A 20,537-nucleotide genomic window follows, 5' to 3' on the forward strand; every position below is an offset into this window, starting at 1 on the left:
ATCTTGTTCTGGTAATTTTGCAGAGCTCATTTTTACATGGCTCAGGTTGCAGATAAAGTGAAAACTCAGAAGGTGATTTACCCTCCACAATAAAGACATGATGGCCGTGTAAACTGGATGTTTCCTATAGGAAATCAATAGGTAACCATGGAAATGACTCTACAATGGGAAATTCTATTTCCTTATGAACAAATCATCAAAAAGATCAATTGTAAGATGAAAGGGCTTTGTCTGTGCCCATACCTTTCACAAAGGCTCTTGATCTATGTAAAGAAGAAAACATGCACATTGATGCCAGTAAACAACTATCTTAAGCTATATTGAAAATGAACATTACTTTTTACTTTCTGAAATTTGGGCTGGAATTTTTTGAGCACTGTTCTTGGAGGTTTAACTAAGAAACATATATAATTGCAAGAAGAATGTTCCACAATATGAGATGCTTGAATTCTTGACCTAGCCTAACGTCAGGCAGTGAGGAGATCTTTGATTTAATTTGAATTTGAATTTAATCTTATTGGACTTCAATTTCTTCACCTGTAAAATGAGTGGATCAAATTAGTGCAGGATCACAGGTGTGTTGTCTGTGTACAACCATCTCATTTTACCTTCCACGGAAGACATTACTAAACAATTATAGCACTCTTTCTCACTGAGCCTCGACAGAACCTCAGACACCTTAACACATTTCTCTAGGCAGCTGCTTCCTATGGATGAATTGTCATCTATAAGACATTCATTTGCTTTTTTGTGACCTTCAGGACTCATTTAACCCTGACATAAGAATTTGCAAACTAGCTACAGGTACTGAATGTCTTTTCAGCTAGTTCATTTCTTTTCAGCTAGACTTGAGCACAGAATTCAAATAAAAACAATTAGAAACTGTAATTGTATTGTCTGTTTTATTTATTTTTAATGTTTATTTATTTATTTATTTATTTATTTATTTAATTTTGAGAGAGAGCATGCATGCACACAGGCATGCAAACAGGGGAGGGGCAGAGAGAGAGGGAGAGAGAGAATCCAAGCAGGCTCCACGCTGTCAGTGCAGAGCCTGATGTAGAGCTTAATCTCACAAACCATGAGATCATGACTGAGCCAAAATCAAGAGTTGGGTGCTTAACTGACTGAGCAACCCAGGCACCCCTGCAGGGTCTGTTCTAAGCCAAAGGAATTGTTTGGTCTCATTAAACAAATATGTTTAGTCAAATATTTATTTCAATGAAAAAGTTGCTATTGAACCAATCATGAATAAAAGTGAAATGATGTTAGTAGTACTTTGTAGCTGTCCATTTTTATTATCACCTCAGAGACACAAGTAGCAAATGTTTGCTCTTTATGTGCCTACCCTTTGTCAACAGTAGAGAGCAGCACAGTTATTTTCAAGTGTCTTTTTTGGGAGCCATTTATGCATGTACATGGGCACTGTACACATCAGGTCCAAAGATATGACCTATGGCCAGTTGCATTTGAAGAGTATATTCACATGTCAAAAGAGCCACCTTAATTAAGTCTTCTAGATTATGGTGTTGAATTTCCTCTTTAGGCTTTCAGAAATCACCGTTAGAATATTTGGATGTTGCAGCATTTTATATTGATTATTTTTATTTTAGTCTTTCTATTATTTTTTTTCTCCTCTTGTTACTTGAGAGGCAGCATTACATAAACGAAAAGAGTACAGCTTTTGTCTTCTGAAAGTGCAGGTTTGAATTTCGGCTCTTTCTTGCTAGACCTGTGACTTTGAGCCAGTCTGCCTTGAAGAGCCTCAGGTTTCTCCATTGTTAAGCAGGGACAGAAATACACTGTCATCCCTACGATCTCACAGGGTGTTATGAATATCAAATAAAATCAATACATGTAAAAGCATTTAAATATAGGTTAAAAATAGGTATTAATCTCTCATCTGCTATCATTATTAATATGAATCTAGCTTTTAGTTAAATGAATGACATAATTTCTACAATTTCTTCTTGAATTTTAGGATGGTATCTGTAAATCGGTAGTCTTGGCTGCAAGGCATACTGAGATATCCCTGGTATGGACAGTGCCTTTATGGGAGTGAGACTGCAGGGACGAGTGTAGCTGAACCCTGAAAGAGTATGTCAAAGATCCACAAGAATCATTGTAAATGTTCATTGAATAAAGGCTAATATTGATATCTCAAACCTATCAGAACTAATATCTCCTCTTGCTAACAGATATTTGGTAATGCACTTTTTTATTCCCAAAGATAATATGACTTATAGATAATAAAATCCATGTTTATATATAATTTCACACAGAAAATAAATCGTTACAATGCCCTATTTTTTTATTTTATTTTTTTTTTATTTTTGGGACAGAGAGAGACAGAGCATGAATGGGGGAGGGGCAGAGAGAGAGGGAGACACAGAATCGGAAACAGGCTCCAGGCTCCGAGCCATCAGCCCAGAGCCTGACGCGGGGCTCGAACTCACGGACCGTGAGATCGTGACCTGGCTGAAGTCGGACGCTTAACCGACTGCGCCACCCAGGCGCCCCACAATGCCCTAATTTTAATATAATGGACTAGCCAAGTGTAGAGTAATTAAAAATAATAAATTAATGTGTATTTAAATTTGTAAGTATATGGGCCTGGCTGATACAAAAGACATGATGAAGCAGTCACATGCTTATACTCACACAGAGAATGGAAATCACAAATGTATACTCATACAGGAGTTTCATACTTGTGACTCAAGTACGAAGAATGTCATTGCATTATTGGTGACGTGATTTTCACAATAATGAACAATTCTTGGTACAGGTCCTAGCTAGATGGCACAGACTCCTCTTGATTTATAGGCTGGAGACTATTCTGGACAATTTGTTAGGTATTAGAACTTGTGTCAAAAGTACTTTGAGAATATATGTAAAACAAAGTTAGCATCCAGGCTCAGATAATGTCAAAGAGGTTATTCCACTTACATGAATGTCTAGAAAGACATAGTACAGCCGGTGCTTGTGTGGGGCTGTCCATTGCATTGTAGGATGTCTATTTTCACTGACTCCTACACTTTAGGAGTCAAAGCACAGTCAAAGCAGAGTGGTGTTGTGGAAGGAGGCAGCTTCTATTGTGACAACCAAATATACCATCAGCAATTTCTGAACACTGCATTGGAGGCAGAGCCTTTTCAATTGAGAAGCATTAGTCTAAGAGTCCATACAGCAGCTTTGGCATGCCAAGAGTGAAAGTAGCCCAGCCACTGACTAGATAGATATACAGGGGATGGAAGCCAGCCCTAGAAGATATAGGTGGCAATGGCTGGGCAAAGTGTCAGTGCCCCAACCAAGAAGCTAAGGTTCTAGTGGAAGCTCTAGTGGAGGACAGGAAACCCAGACAGAGGCCCACTTGAATGGATCAGATGGGTGTGGTGGAATAAGATTGAGGGGAAGTCTGCTGCTTAACAGACACAAAGCTACCCTGGGCTCACAACCCAGTGAAGCCCAGGGTAATGACAGCAGGACTAATTTCAGACTCTTAACTGTTTGTGCAGCTAAGCCTAGTGATCTTTATTAGCCTTGGTTCTTTTTTATTCAGGGACCCCCATAGGGCTATGGTCACAGACCTAAGGCCTTGTGGAGTCTTATCCTGAAAATTTCTAGAAAAGGCAGGGAGTTGAAAAGTTTAGAACTAGAAACATTGGAAGAAAGTTACAAAAAGACAAGTATTGGCTCAGTATTTGGAAGCACTTCAAATGGAATGGTTACTTGATAAAATAGTGACCTGCTGCATAATAATCTCTTACATTTATGAAAGGATTTCATGTTTGCAATCAAGTTTCATATATATCTATCTTAAATCATTATGCCTTTTCTTGCTCAGTAGTCTAATATTGTCATGTATCATTTATTATTAGCTGTCTATTGAGTTCATCCACACTGAAGTAGTACGATCTTCCAGAGATGTTGCTATTTAGAAGGAAAGACCAATGTTTATCTCAGTAGACTGAATTTGTTTTCTGTATTAGTGATGTATAAGAATCACTTGAAGAGATTAAAAAAAAATATATATATATATATTGATGTCCAAGGCCCTCTTCAGGCTATTTAGATCAAGAAGATTTGGTTATGGAATATGTATTTTAACACTCCCAGTAGTGATCCTTTTATCAATAAAGGCTCAGAACAACATTCTTAACACATAGATTCTTTCATCTTTATTAGAATATAAGCATCTTCAGTCCAGAATTCAGTTAACGTAGTCCATAATACCTAGCTCAGCGCTAGGTATTACTCAGTTACTAAAAGTTCTTACTCAATAAATATTTGTTGAATGATTAATGTGAAACTTTAGGCACAGTGCCTCGTGTGTGTGTGTGTGTGTGTGTGTGTGTGTGTGTGTGTGTACGCACGCATGCATGCATGTACAACACTTTGGAGCAGTGTGGACTTTTCTAACAATTTTCACTTTTAACCTCATAGACAATGGCTTACTTCTTGCAGATTTATATCTGATTGTAGTCTACCTACCTAGCAAGTTAAAGGTTCCCCCCTCCCATTATCTATCTATCTATCTATCTATCTATCTATCTATCTATCACATACCTACCTATCTATATGCCTACATATCTATTACAGGCTGAATTGTGTTCCCACCCCTCAATTCATTTGTTGAAGCACTAACCTTCAAAGTGACTGTGTTTGGAAATAGCTTATATAAGGAGATTATTAAGGGTAAATGAAATCATAAGGGACTGATGTCCTTATAAGAGGAAGAGACACCAGGAATGAGCACAAACAGAGGACAGGCTATGTGGAAACTTAGTGATAAGATGGCCACCAGAAAGCCAGAATAAGAGGCCTCATTAGACATCAACCCCGTTGACAACTTGATCTTGAACTTCCAGGCTCCAAAACTGTGAAAAATTAAATTTCTGTTGTTTAAGCCACCTAGTCTGTAGTGTTTTGTTAGGACAATCGGAGCAAACTAGTACTGTCTATCATCTATCAGTCATCTCTTACTGATGTGTAGCAATGTGCTAGCAGGTGGTAGCTTCTTTCCCATCAACTCAAAGACATCCCAGAAATGACTAAGTTTCTAGAATTATTATTATAACAATTCCAGGCACTACAGTTTCTGCTATTATATTGCAAAGAGATGGAGGTAGTGTAAAGGATTGGATGACCTAGGTATTTTTCAGTACTGAGGGCTTGAGTGACAGGCAGTTTAATAACACATCTGCTGACATCAGGTACTGCTAATGAGATATTTCTTTAACCCTGGGATTGAGTAGCTTGAAAAGCTCATGAGGTCAAAGGAGAGGCAATGTCTTCAGGCATTTTGGTGCATAATGAAGTTTAATAAAATCTTTATTTTTAGGAGCAGTGTCTGTGCTTCACTTTGATAATTCATGAGAATAACAAATTGAGACAATGAGGCTGAGAAGCTGAAGATATGTGAAGCATTAATTTTAGTTTACTGTCTCATTGCAGTTTTTTTGTCAGTAGACTCATTTCTTCTCATTTTCACACTTACCGATGAGTTTAACACCTTTATAATGAATTACATGCCAGTGATGAAAGAAAGACCATTTTCTCCCCCTTACATTTCTGTTTAATATGACTAAATTATACCTAAAGACCTACTTTTTCAGGCCACTCTTTATGAGCTCTAAGAATGTAACAAGAAAATCATCTGAGTTTATGAATCTATGTAGGTGGAGTTTTAAATCAATACCAAAACAGTTGTATATGAAAATCTTTGAATCACAGTTATGGACTTCATTTGAGTGGAAATGTTTCCCTGGGGGTTTCAATTCTGAAAATTGTTCTTCCACTTATAAGTTATGTATGCACCTATTTTTCTTTAGAGCTCATACTACACATATTATCTATCATCCTTAGCACCTAGGTTTCCATCTAAAAGGTCATTCATTCATTTGTAGGTTTACCAAACATACAATGATCTAAAGGTAGACTGTCTTTGAAACCTTCACAGAATTGTTTGGGAGATAGACATGTAAGTAAACAAATAATTAGAATACTCTCTAGAAAGAGATATAAAAAATGGGCACAAAGGAAGGGATAATGAACTCTTCCTGGGAGGATGAAAAAGTGGTAATGTCAGAGATCTATCAGGAAGGACACTGGGGAGTTGGCCCAGAGGAAGAGGGGAGGGGTTTTCCTGACAGGGAACATGGAATAAAGGTAAGGAAAACCTAGTTATGCCCTTTAGATGGCCTGTGTGATGCAGAGATGACTTAAATGTGTACAGCTGTGAGGATGCTTTATCATATTAGGTTTGTGTGAAAGCAAAGGCTCTTTTGTTTTTGATGTGGAATGTCTTTGTCGCTTTATGCTTGCTGCTTCTCAAGCATGCCATTCACATCCATGCCTTTGTTCTCATGATTTCCTCTGCCTGGAATACCTCCTCCTCATCTTTTGGGGCTGAAAACTTCCGATCTTCTTGGCAGAATTCATATGTTCTCAGAGCACTTTGCTATCGCTATGAAATTAGTATACGGTTCATTGTTTATGGTAACTTTCTCCTTGCTGGATTGTGAGCTGTATACACACACACACACACACACACACACACACACACACACACACACACATACACACAGTGCTGATACTATATATTTTTTTCTTTTTTCTTTTCATTGTCTAGCATACTTCCTGGCAAACAGTATATGCTTTAAAAACATAGAATGAATACAGGAATGACCACTAATGCTCCAAACAGAATAATTTTTAGAAGAAAAGCAGCTGGGCACAGTGGGAAGAGGCCTATATGAGGACACTGGAAATTGAAATCTAACTTCATGTTGTTTCTTGGTCCTAATCAGCTGTGTGCCAAGAGATCTTCCCCTAACCTTCTGGGCTGCCTCTATGCTCATGTGGAAAGAATAATACTTTGTTATTATAAAGCCAGTAGATGGAGTGAAATGATCTTCTGAGATTCTTTCTAAGTCTAACAGCTGTGATTTTAAAACATATCTGATGAATCGATTTTATATTTACTCACAATTTCTTTGAAGTGATAGGAGACTATTTTTACCTGCTTAGCTGTCTTCATCAATAATACATGAAGTTTTGTTTTGTTTTTTTTTAATGATTAGGTCTTAGTGAAGGGTGCTGAAATCCTGAGTTTGTTCTCTGAATAGTCAGAGGGTCATAAGGGAAGTGGAAGCATCCTTAGAATATCTTGCTGTCTTTAGACATTTCTCAGACTATGATCAGCAAAAGTAATTTGATGTTGTTTTCTCTGTGCTGATGCATTAACTTTCTATCTCCAAGAACTTTTTTGTTGAGTTGAATTCCTAATTAATTAATGAGCAGGCAGATGACCAGAATCTAGGAAACTGGAAAAAAATCATCTTATTAGTATTCACAACCCAAGTCCTTTGAAACACTGAAGGAAAAAGGAAATAATTTGTTTTTCATCTTGTTTTTTATTATTTGGAAAACATGGCTGAACAAGTGTATCAGGTAGAGAGAGATGGTTTTGTAAGATATACAATTCACCAATGAGGTATTGAAACAAAGTGAATATTTAAAATATTGCTTTCCAAATAAATATATCAGTAATCTTATCTAGCTGTTCTGATATCTGGGAAGATTATAAATCCATTCTTTCTTAAAGTATATTATCATTATTAAGTGGTGTTATGAATAGAACCTTACAGTAATGAACACATACACTAATAATATAGTTTCCTGATAGTCAGGGGTCATGGGTATTTGAAAGAGACAATGGTGATGAGAAGGTGAGAATGGGACCTGTGGCTTCAAGGCATTTAGGTTTCTTCACCTCTTTGGAGAAGGTGATTTGCAGTGAGGATAGCAGCCCACAGAGATACTGAGGAGACAGGATAGGGCTGAGGAGACAGGTTTTGTCTTCACTGCCCTGAAAGGTATATGGCAGGTTAACCTGATTGAGAAATTAATGGTGGGGTACCTGGGTGGCTCGGTTAAGAATCTGACTTCAGCTCAAGTCATAGTCTCAAGGTGTGTGAGTTTGAGCCCTGCATCAGGCTTTGTGCTGAAAGCTCAGAGCCTAGAACCTGCTTTGGATTCTTTGTTTCCCTCTCTCCCTCCTTCACTCCCTCCCTCCCTCCCTCCCTCCGTCCCGCTCCCTCTCTTTCTCAAAAATAAATAAACATTAAAAAAAAGAGAGAAGTTAATGATGTGTTTCACATCCCCCTCCAGTTTTATTGGGAAATAATTGACACACATCACTGTACAAGTTTAGCTCATACAGCAGTATGGTTTGATTTACATTTATTGTGAAATGATTATTGCAGTAGGTTCAGCTAACATCCATCATCTCATATAGATACTATATAATGAAAACAAAAAAGAAGGATGAAAAGTTTTTCCTTATGATGAGAACTCTTAGGATTTACTCTCTTAGCAACTTTTCTGTATATCATATAGCAGTATTAGCTATAGTCAACATGTTGTACATTAACATCCCTGGCACTTATTTATCTTATCCCTGGAAATTTGTTTCTTTTGACCACCTTCCTCCAATTTTTCCTCCCAGTCCTCAATCCTGCCTCTGGTAACCACTAATCTGATATCTTTTTCTATGAGTTTTTTGTTGTTTTTATTTTTTTGTTTTTAGATTCCACATACAAGTGAGAATATGCAGCTTTTATCTTTCTCTGTCTGACTTATTGCACTTAGTGTAATGCCTTTAAGGTTCATCCAAGCTGTTGCAGGTTGTAGCAGTTTCTCATTTTTTTAATGTTTATTTATTTTTGAGAGGTGAGGGGAGATTGAGTGCAAGTGGGGGAGGGGCAGAGAGAGAGACACACACAATCTGAAGCAGGCTCCAGGCTCTGAGCTGTCAGCATAGAGCCCCATGCTGGGCCTGAACCCATGAACTGTGAGGTCATGACCTCAGCTGAGGTCAGACGCTTAATCGACTGAGCCACCCAGGCACTCCAGTTCCTTATTTTTATGGCAAATAATATCCCTGTACATGTGCACATGCACACACAAACACACACACACATACACGCCAACTTCTTTATCCATTCACCCATTGATGGACACTTAGGTAATTTCCATGTGTTGGCTATTTTAAATAATGGTGTTTAAAAATTTTTTTTTTAATGTTTATTTATTTTTGAGACAGAGAGAGACACAGCATGAGCAGGGAAGAGGCAGAGAGAGAGGGAGACACGGAATGTGAAGCAGGCTCCAGGCTCTGAGCTGTCAGCACAGAGCCCGACACGGGGCTCGAACTCACAAACTGTGAGATCATGATCTGAGCCGAAGTCGGATGCTTAACCAACTGAGCCACCCAGGCGCCCCTAAATAATGGTGTTTTAAACGTGGTAGTACAGATAACTTTTTGTTAGTATTTCCCCCCGCCCCCACCCCAGTGGATATTTTCTTAGAAGTGGAATTCCTGGGCCATATGGTAGTTCTTTATACTTAATGTTTTGGAGATCCTCCATTCTGTTTTCTATAGTGGCTGTACCAATTTACAATTCCATGAACAGTGTGGAAGGGTTCCCTTTTCTCCACTTTCATGCCAGCTTTTGTTACCTCTTGTCTTTTTGTTGGTGGGCATTCTAACAGGCATGAGGTGATATCTCTCATTGTGGTTTTAATTTGTATTTCCCTAATGACTACTGATGTTGAGCATCTTTTCACATACCTGTTGGCCTTTTGTATATATTCTTTGGAGAAATGTCTATTCAAATCATGTACCCATTTTTTAATTGGGTTGTTTTTTGCTGTTGAGTTCTATGAGTTCTTTATACATTTTTGATATTAATCCTTTATCAGATATATAGATTACAAATATATTTTTTCCATTCTGTAGTTTGTCTTTTCACTTTGTTGATGGTCTCTTTTGCTGTACATAAGTCTATAGTTTTATGTACTCCCACTTGTTTATTTTCTCTTTTGTTTCTTATGTTTTAAATGTCACATCCAAAAAGTCATTTCTGAGGCTCACATCAAGGAACTTTACTCCTTTGTTTTCTTTTGCAAGTTTTGTGGTTTCACACCCTATATTTAAGTCTTTAATCCATTTTGACTAATTTTCGTGAATGGGGTATGATAGGGGTCCACTTTCATTCTTTTACATGTGAATATACAATTAACCCAGCATCATTTGTGAAGAGACTGCCTATAAATAATAAAATACTTAAGAATAAATGTAACCAAGAGGTGAAAGACCTCTACTCTGAAAACAAGATATTGGTGAAAAAGATCAAAGAAGACACAAATAAATAGAAAGATATCCCATGTTCATGGATTAGAAGAAGTAATATTGTTAAAATATGTATAATACAAAAAGCTACCTGTAGAATTAATGTATCCCCTATCAAGATTCGAATGAGATTTTTACAGAAGTAGAAAAACATTCTTAAAATTTATATGGAACCACAAAAATAGACTTGAATATATGGAAACTTGAATAGCGAAAGATTGATGCTATTGTAAATAGGATTGATTTCTTTATTTTTTCCAGAAAATTCATTGTTGCTGTAAAGAAATTTTTATACATTAATTTTGTATTCTACAACTGTATTGAATTTATTGATTGGATCTAATATTGGTTGTTTAGAATTTTCGATATATAATATTACCTTATCTGCAAATAGAAACAGTTTTACTTCTTCCTTTCCAATTTTGATATTTTTTGTTTCTTTTTCTATTCTGATTGATCTGTCTAGGACTTGCAATACTATATTTTGAATAGAAGTGGTGATATTGGGCACCCTTGTTTTGTTTCTGATCTTAAAGGAGAAGCTTTCAAACTTTCACCCTTGAGTATGATGTTAGCTGAAGGATTGTCATATATGACTTTTATTATGTTGAGATATGTTCTTTCTATGCCAAATAGTTCTTTTTTTTATCACAAATGGACATTGACTTTTGTCAAATACTTTTTCTCTATGTATTGAAATTATCATACAATTCTTTCATTTTATTAATGTGTCACATTGATTGATTTGCATATTTCAACCATTTTTGCATCCCAGAGATAAATCCCACTTGCTCATGGTGAGTGATACTTTTAATGTGATGTTGAATTAGTTTGCTAGTATTTATTTAGAATTTTTACATCAGTATTCATAAGGGATATGGGCTTGTAGTTTTCTTTTCTAGCAACATCCTTTTCAGGTTTTGACATTACAATAATGCTGGCCTCTTAAAATAAGTTTCAGAGTGTCCCCTCTTCCTTGATTATTTGGAAGAGTTTGAGAATCATTGTTTTTAATTCTTCTTTAAGTGTTTTGTAAAATTCACCAGTGATGCCATCTGGTCTTGGGATTTTCATCATTGGGAGATTCTTTACTACTCATTCAATTTCCTTACTGGCAATTGGTCTCTTCAGCTTTTTAATTTTTTTCCTGATTTGGTCCTGTTAAGCTGTATGTTTCTAAGAACTTTTCCATTTCTTCTAGGATGTCCAGTTTGTTGGCCTGTAGTTCATAGTAGCCTCTTATGATCCTTTGTATTTCTGTGGGTTCAGAATACATATGGGTACCATATTAATTTGGTACCACTCTCTTTTTTCTTTGGTTAGTCTAGCCGAGATCTTGTCAATTTTGTTTATCTTTTCAAACAACAAATTCTTACTGTGGTTAATCTTTTCTCTTGTTTTTGTATTCTCTCTTCAGTTTATTTTTGCTCTAATCCTTATTATTTCTTTTCTTCTCCCAACTTTAAGCTCAGTTTGTTCATCTTTTTCTAGTTCCCTACAGTAATGAGTTGAGTTATTTATGGGGGATCTTTCCTGTTTCTTAATATAGGTGTTTATTGCTATGAAGTTTCCTCTTAGAACTGCTTTTGCTGTATTCTATAAGTTCTGGTTTGTTGTATTTCTATTTTCATTTGTCTCAAGAAACCATTTATTTTCTCTTAATTTTTTTTTTTGTTGTTGTTGTTGAAGTTGTTTTACTTTTGGAATGCTATACATAGTCTCTCTCTTGCTCCCAGAAAAATCAAACTATCCCTGTGCAATTAGATTAGAAACGGGAATTTTGGTATCTTACAAAATAAGAGAATGAACCAAAGTTTGCAATAAACAAAAAACTTTAGTGCACCTGTGTTCACATGCTTCACATTTGTTTGTTTGAGGCTGGCAACTGGAAGAGTGACTACCTTTTCCAATTATGACAAAAATTTGAGCACTTAATGATATGGGAATAGTTTATTACATGAGATTCAAGAGTTTAAGACCTATTTCTAAATACACCTGGGCTGTAGATTTTTCTTTCTTTTCTTTTTCTTTTTTCTTTTTTGCCCTTTACATTTATTTATTTATTTATTTATTTATTTATTTATTTATTTAAAACTATAATTTATTGTCAAATTGGTTTCCATACAATACCTAGTGTTCATCCCAACAGGTGCCCTCCTCAATGCCCATCACCTGCTTTCCCCTCTCCCCCCACCCCCCCGTCAACCCTCAGTTTGTTCTCAGTATTTAAGAGTCTCTTATGGTTTGCCTCCCTCCCTCTCTGTAACTTTTTTTCCCCTTCCCTTCCCCCATGGTCTTCTGTTAAGTTTCTCAGGATCTACATATGAGTGAAAACATATAGTATCTGTCTTTCTCTGTCTGACTTATTTCACTCTTAATTTCTTTTCTGATCCACTGGTTGTTTAGGATAAATTTATTTTATTTCCAAGTGTTTGTGAATTTTTCAGTTTTCCTTTTACGATTGATTTCTAGGTTTATGTTGTTGTGGTAATGTTCTCTGGTCCTTTGTTGTCTTTGTTGCTTTGGTCCTTTTTTTTTTTCCTCCACTCAGGGAGTCCCCCTTAAAATTTCTTGCAGGGCTGGTTTAGTTGTCATGAATTCCTTTAGTTTTTGTTTTTCTGGGACACTCTTTATCTCTCCTTGTATTCTGAATGACAGCCTTGGTGGATAAAGAATTCTTGGCTGCTTAGTTTTCCCATTCACCACGTTGAATATTTCCTGTCACTCCCTTCTGGCCTGCCAACTTTCAGTGGACAAGTCTGCTGCTAACCTTATGTGTCTACCATGTAGGTTAAGGACCTTTCATCCCTAATTGTTTTCAGAATTCTCTCTTTGTATTTTTCCAGTTTCACTATGATATGTTGTGGTGTTGACCTGTTTTTTTTATTTTTATTTTTTTTTATTTTGAGGGGAGTTCTCTGTGGCTCTTGAACTTTAATGCCCGTTTCCTTCCCCAGAGTAGGGAAGTTCTCAGCTATGATTTGTTGAAATAAACCTCTGCCCTATTTTCCTGCTCTTCTTCTTCTGGGACTCTTATGATATGGATATTGTTTCATCTTATGGAATTATTAAGTTCCTTAGGTCTCCTCTGTGATCTAATAGTTTTCTTTCCCTCTTCTTTTCAGCTTTGTTATTTTCCATTATTTTATCTTCTATATCACCTACTTTCTTTTCTGCTTCTTTAGTACTCATTGTGACTGTATCTAGTCAGTTATGCATCTCAGTTTAAGCATTTTTTTTCAGCCCAACTAGTGTTTAGGTTTCTATCTTTGCAGCAAGTATTTCTCTATGGTTTTTTCAAGCCAGCTAGTAGTCTTATGACTGTTGTTCTAAATTCTTGTTTGGATATATAGCTTATATCTGTTTTGAACTAGTTCCTGGTTATGATTTCTTCTTGACCTTTATTTTGGGAAGAATTCCTCTGTCTTGTCATACTGTCTGTCTTTTGTGTGTTTTAAAAGCTTACTATGTTTCCTGCACCTGAGAGTAATGCTATACACTGTCCAGGGCCTGGCGCACCAGGAAGTGTTTCTGGTGTACGTTGTGTGCACTGTGCTGTTTTGTTTGCCTGCTCTTCCCTAGTGGTTAGTCCTCTGCAGAGGGAAGTGTTTGGACCTTTAACTATGTGTGCTTTGTTTTGTTTGTTAGAATAAACCTGGGAAAAAAAGGAAAAAAAAAAGCCTGATCCCAAAAAAAGAGAAAAGGAAAAGGAATGAAAAAAACCCCAGGGAATAAAAAAAAAACTACAAGGCTGATTCCAAAGAAAAAGAAATGAGAGAGAGAGAGAGAGAGAGAGAGAGAGAGAGAAGAATAATTGAAGCCTGATTCCAAAAAAAAGAGAAAAGGAAATGAAACAAACAAACAAGAAACTATGTGCCTGATTCCAAAAGAAAAAATGAAGAAAAAAGAAAAGAAAGAAAAGAGAGAGAGAAAAAAAGTAAGCCTGGTCTTCTTTCCATCAGAACTGCAGGTGTCATTTTGAAGTACTAGATTTTCAGTACACTTGGTGCATGGGGGGTATTGGCCGTGCTGGTCTTCTGGAGGAGAAGCCTGCTGTGTTGGCTCAGAGTCAGTCTTGCCCCAGTAAATAAGCATTGCCAGGAATGGGAGTAGGGAGTGGGGGGTGGGCGGTGTTGGTGTAATTGAGTCCTGCCTCCATTGGGGGCTGCTGTGCTGCTCTCTGAAATCCTACCATGTTGGTTTTGGGCAGGAAGTGCCACCACCCCCAATCTATTGTGTCCTACCAGGAATCTCAGCCCCCCTCCCTGCCGCCCACCATTCAAGCATCCCTCACAGAATAGCAAGGGCAGTCAGTTCACCTTGTGCCACAGCTTTCCTGCATTTATCTTTGGCATGAGGCTGGGATTCAAAACTCGAAGTCTTAGGGGCGCCTGGGTGGCTCAGTCGGTTAAGCTTCTGACTTTGGCTTAGGTCATGATCTTGCAGTCTGTGAGTTCGAGACCTGCGTCAGGCTCTGTGCTGACAGCTCAGAGCCTGGAGCCTGTTTCAGATTCTGTGTCTCCCTCTCTCTCTGTCTCAAAAATAAACAAACATTAAAAGAAAAAAAATTAAAAAAAAAAACTCGAAGTCTTAAAGGACACAGTACTGCACAGACCCACCCCCTCCTTTGGAGTAGAGCCTCTGCATGCTTTGTTTGAAGTCCTTTGTCCCAGAAAGGCAGTCCTACACCTGCAGTGTATGGAAAGAAGCAACAAGGTTATATTCCCTCTGGGTGCACCTCTGTCTCCTGCTGAGAAAAGACCTCTTGTTGATGCCTACAGGGTCTTTTGTCCTTGTAGAGGCAATATGTCTTCTTCCTAGAGTACTCCAGGAAAGGGACTGTTCTCTCCCAGTGCATGCTGGAGATCCCTACACCACACTATGCACTCCCAAGCCAGCTCCCTCCTTCTCCCCAGGAACATGCACCATAGTTCTGCTCTGGAGAAAGTCACAAGCTTCCAAAACGTCAGAGTTTAAGCTTCAAAAGCTGTTTGCCAAAAAACCCTGCAGTACTAAGTACTTCTCACTCCCCAGTTTGTGGTCTAGAGAGGTTTTCCTCTTGTGCAAACCCGATGCCACACTTACTCAACTCCTCTCTCTTTCTCTCCCTTTTGTCTTTCCGTAGAAGGGGTTCCTTCCTCCTCCATGGCACCACAGCTTTTCTCTCACCCAATTCACTTCCATGTACCTCGCACCTGCCACGTTGTCTCTTTCCAACTATGGAGATCCTTTGTCACTTTGCAGACTGATTTCCTGGGTGTTCCAACTGATCTGACCTCAATACAGCTGTGTTTGAGGGACGAGGAAAACCCTCCTGTTTCTTGTTTCTTACCTTGCTGTCTTTTTTGTGTGTATTTTGATGTCTTTTGGGTATCACTAGGCTTTGATTCTTTTATTATGTTCTTTGTGTAGTTGCTACAGGTTTTTCCCTTGTGGTTACCTTGAGGCTTATATAAAAATCTTAAAATTATAATCTCCTATTTTAAGTTGATAACAACTTTAATAGATGTCTGAACTTTATACTTTTACTTCTCCCCATTACAGTTTAGGTTATTGTTGTTATAATGTACATATTTTTATATTGTAAAACTACTAGCAGATTATTATAGTTAAGGCTATTTTTACTATTTTCATTGTTATAACTTTTAAACTATGTTTCTGAATGAGATATGCATCACTATCACCATGTTACAGAATATAACTTTCACAATATATTTACCACTACCCTTAGTTTTTTATTACCTGTTTATGTTTTTGTGATGTTAGTAAGCATCCTTTTATTTTCACTCAGGAACTCCTTTTAGCATTTCGTGTAAGGGGTCTGATGGTAATGAACTCCCTCGGTTTTTGTTTATTCAAGAAAGTCTTGATCCCACCTTTATTTTTGAAGCACAGTTTTGTTGGGTATAGAATTTTTTCCTGACCATTTTTTTCTTTCAACATTTTGAATATGCAATTGTAGTCTCTCTTGGCCTGAAATGTTTTTGTTGAGAAAGCTGCTGATAAGTCTTATTAGGCTTCCCTTATATGTACTTTTTTCTTTCCTTCTGTTACTTTCAAAATTCTTTCTCTTTGACTTGTAATAATCAGACTGTATCTTGGTTTAGCCCTATCCAGCTTCAACCTATTTGGAATCTTTTGGGCCTCATTGGTTGGGATGTCCATTTCTCTTCTCAGGTTTGGGAAGTTTTCAGCAATTATTGCTTTAAATATACTTTCTTCCTGTTGCTTTAAATATACTTTCTTCCTCTTGCTCTTTTTCTTCTCCTTTTGTATTTCCCACAATGTAAGTATTGTTTCTTTTCATTGTGTCCCATAAGTCTTGTAGGCTTTCTTCACTCATTTTTTATTCATTTTGCTTTTGTCTTTTGACTGGATACTTTCTAATATTCTATTTTCCAGGTCTCTGTTTCTTCTTCTATATGGTCAAGTCTGTTTTTAAAATTCTCTATTGAATTCTTTAGTTTACTTATTGTATTTTTCCCCTATGGGATGTCTGTTTGTTTGTTCCTCTCTATTGCTTTGTTGATCTTGTTTTGTGCGTAATTCCCCGCCCCCCCCCCCAATTTCTCTAGAGGGGGTGTGGCTGTCATTTAGCTTCTTGCCTGGGCATGGGCAAACCAAGCTCTCAGGCTGGCAAAACTCCTGTTTGAGGATCTGAATCAATCAGACCTGCACTGTTTTATGTTTTCAGGTCAGATAGTACCAACAACTTGGTTTTGCATGTGAGAAAAGCTACTAGTTGGGAGTAGTACATGGGCACTACAGATATGAACTGTACAGATAGGTTTGTCAAGATCCATGTGCTAGTTGTAGCAAGCTGCTCCCCTGGCTCCATCACATTCAGATTTCCAGTGGTTGTGCCCTGCAGATTCCCCTGAAGTTCCCATGGGGTGAGATCAGAGTTAGTGGCTCCCACAAAGTGACCCACAATGCTAGGGTCACTGGTTGTCCCCCCTAGGTCTTCTCTTCCCACTAAAGGCACTGAAGCTCAGGAAAGACCTCTCAGCCTGATGATGGGCTGGGCTGGGGGAGAGGCAGTTGGGTCAGGGTGTAGCTGCTTCTCTTATACTTCTAATGCAGTCTGTCTGGGGCTCCCTGGTGCAGGGTTGGGGGTGCTTGAACCTTACCTCCATGTGCTAGGATTCTCTCAGTGGTGCCTTGTTCTTGAAGAGTTGGTAGTTGTTCTTGTGAAAGGAAGTGAAGTCAGGAACTACCTATGTCATCATCTTGGTGACAGTACTCCCCACTGATGGTGTCTTTAATGAGAGCTAGTTTTGTTTTGTTTTGTTTTGTTTTCTTCTCCCTCTCAGAAAAGAATATGTAAGTTACAGACCTTGGTCTTTCCTTGCCCCAGAGGAGAATTTAGAAGTGTTTTGTTTTTTTGGTATTCCAATGTCCTGTAGGTGTAAAAGGTCTGGGCTCCTTCACTTCTGCTGGGCTTCTTGGCCAGGAAGAATCCAAGCAGGGTCCAGGCTCTGAGCTGTCAGCACAGAGCTCAGTGTGGAGCTTGAACCCACAAACCACGAGATCATGACCTGAGCTGAACTGGGATGCTTAACCAACTGAGCCACTCTGGTAGCCCTTAAGCATTATTTTTAATAAGCACTTTACATGAAAGAAGATCCGTAGTTTACATAACATATTTCTATTGTTACATAGATTGTTTTAAAATTTCTCTGCTTATATATTCTATCAAGAAGAATGGCTTTCCACATCACATTCTTCTACTTTCTAGATTATTTTGGTAGGAAATTCTATTTCCTAGAAACAGAATTATTATTTCAAAAGATATGAATATTTTTGAGACTCCTGCTATGTAATATTTTTATAGAACTATTATGATGCCATGTTCTTTGTGTAACCTTTGAGTTTCCTCTCCTCACACATTGCTGATAACCTGCAATATTTTCTGTCACTGTGGGAATGACTACAGCCATCCATTTTGGGCCATTGTTGCCGACAGCCAGTGAACGAGGGCCTTTGACCTTGATTTAGACCCTTTGATAGAATAAGAGTTGAAAGTTATGGTCATGTTTTGTAGAAGTTTATTTATTTATTTATTAAAAAAATTTTTTTTAACATTTATTTATTTTTGAGACAGAGAGACACAGAGCATGAACGGGGGAGGGGCAGAGAGAGAGGGAGACACAGAATCGGAAGCAGGCTCCAGGCTCTGAGCCATCAGCCCAGAGCCCGACGCGGGGCTCGAACTCACGGACCTTGAGATCGTGAACTGAGCTGAAGTCGGACGCTTAACCGACTGCGCCACCCAGGCGTCCCAAGAAGTTTATAATCTAACTAGGATAACAAAATTAAAGCGTATGGAAAAATTAACAAGCAATTCAAGATAATATCTGTGTAATCTTCCTTTATAAGCTACATCTTTTATTAGAAATCTGAGGTTTCTACAACATAGGGTCTCCATGATTAACCAGAGCTCTAAGCTAAGTCTGGACCTCAAACTGCTCTGGGTTTCTGCAGAAGAATTTATTATCCTGTCTTCTCAGTGAATGGCATCTTGAGATACCAACAGTTTCTAATCACCACGGTCTTCTGGATAATGACAATAATGATGATGATGCCTAACACTTACTTAGCAGTTTACCTTGTTCCAGGCAGAGTTAAGCACTTCGTGTGCTGTATTGCATTTTATCTGCTGCAGACCTTTGTGAGGTGATAGTATTATCCATATTTTATGAATGATAAAAAATCAGGCTTAGAGTGATTAGAGATTTCCCCAAGGTCACACAATAGTCAGGGGCACAGCTATCATAACAGCCCAAGTCTGTCAGTCCATGGCCCATTATCTGAATACAATGCCATCCAGCCTCTCATGTTGGAAGGGCCGAGAGGCTGAGCTGCCGCTGGGAAATGTTCCCCAGCCAGACTCTCTAGCCAGAGTCTAGCTGCTCTTTGCAAAGGAGTTCCACACAAAGGATTTTGCTGTGTTTGTGGCCATAATGTCAGAAGCCACTCTCCTTGGTGTCTCTTGTCAGGAGTGTTACTGGTCGGGAGTGTTCCCAGGGGACTCGTTTATCAGAGTATTCCTCAGAGACACTTTGATGTCTGTTGAAGTCTGGCTTTCTGAGCTCTCAACACCTGCACATTTAGCCTTACTTTCAGCATCACTTCTGGACCGCATCTTACAGCATTGCACTTGTAGTTCTGCATCAGTTCACAACCCTTGGAAGGAATAAAGAAGGCCCCCAGAGCCCCTTGTATTAAAGCCTTAGTGCTCACACCCTTGGCTTATGGTGAGCACTTGTCCTTCTCCAGGAAGCCCTTTTCAGAATTGCAAAATTGTAGAATATTAAAAACCCTATCAATTTCTCCTTGCAATATTAAAATCTATACCTCTTGTAGACTTGACAAAAGCCCCCAATTCCTCTTCTACTGCCCTCCTGGTGGGCCTACAGCACATATGGAAATCACACTTGAGGAATATTCTCCCAAGCCAGATAGAAAAATTTGCCTTGTTTGCCTGGATCCCATGTGGGAAGTACTAGGTCTAAGCATTATAGGAGCTCACAGGAGATGCCAGTAAAGGGTACAATAACCAGGGAAGATTCCTTGGAGTAGATTAATCTAGAAATGTCTTCAAAATGGCTAGAACAGCTGGACTTGAATATGGAGGACATTCTGAGAGAGAACACCCTCATGCAAGATGTCAGGATAGAAGAAATTGTTTTTACCAGAATGTGAGAAAGTTGGGCTGACAGCAGGTCCATAGTATGCACACAGAGATTACTTAACCTTCTCTTCTGTTGCTTATGCCCCACAGTTGCTCTGTATAATGTAGTATTTACAAGGCCAATGCTGAACACCTCTGGATGTGACAGCTCTTACATTAGCTGCTTTTTCTAGATAGATCTTGGCAGAAAAAGCCTTGGAAGTAGCAGCCCCCTCTGAATGTTTCCTTTGCAGGAAAGCTAGCTAACTGCCTACCCAGCACATTGTAGTTTTATTGAGGCAGGTGTTTTAGGTTTTTCTTTCTTGTGATTTTTTGTTGTTGTTTATTTGCTTACAGATGTCAAAAATTCAAAATAGTGCTAATAGCAAGGGAAATGTATTGGCTTGTGTAACCAAAAGAAAAGTTCAGGTTAAGTTTCAGGAATGGTTTGATTTAGGTACTCAAAGTTTCCCTGTTTCTATCTTGCAACTCTTAATCCCTCTTTTTTGGCTAACCAGCTCAAACAGAGTCTGGCCATATTCATGTGCCTGGAAGTTTCAAGTGTTCTTCCTTACAGGTCCAAACATAAGAAACAGAAGATTTTTTTCTTACTGGTTAATTTTAAAAAGTATCCTGGGCCTATCATTGGACTGAACTGCATCACATGCC

General features: G+C 38.2%; 1 pseudogene; it reads right to left on the reverse strand.

Moving 5' to 3' along the window:
• The window catches only part of LOC131508593 (small ribosomal subunit protein uS2-like), a 30,258-nt pseudogene extending 10,918 nt beyond the window's left edge, over positions 1 to 19,340 (reverse strand).
• Between the last annotated feature and the right edge of the window lie 1,197 nt (positions 19,341 to 20,537).

This window comes from Neofelis nebulosa, chromosome 4 (genome assembly GCF_028018385.1).
Source record: "Neofelis nebulosa isolate mNeoNeb1 chromosome 4, mNeoNeb1.pri, whole genome shotgun sequence".
Taxonomy (NCBI): Eukaryota; Metazoa; Chordata; class Mammalia; order Carnivora; family Felidae; genus Neofelis; species Neofelis nebulosa.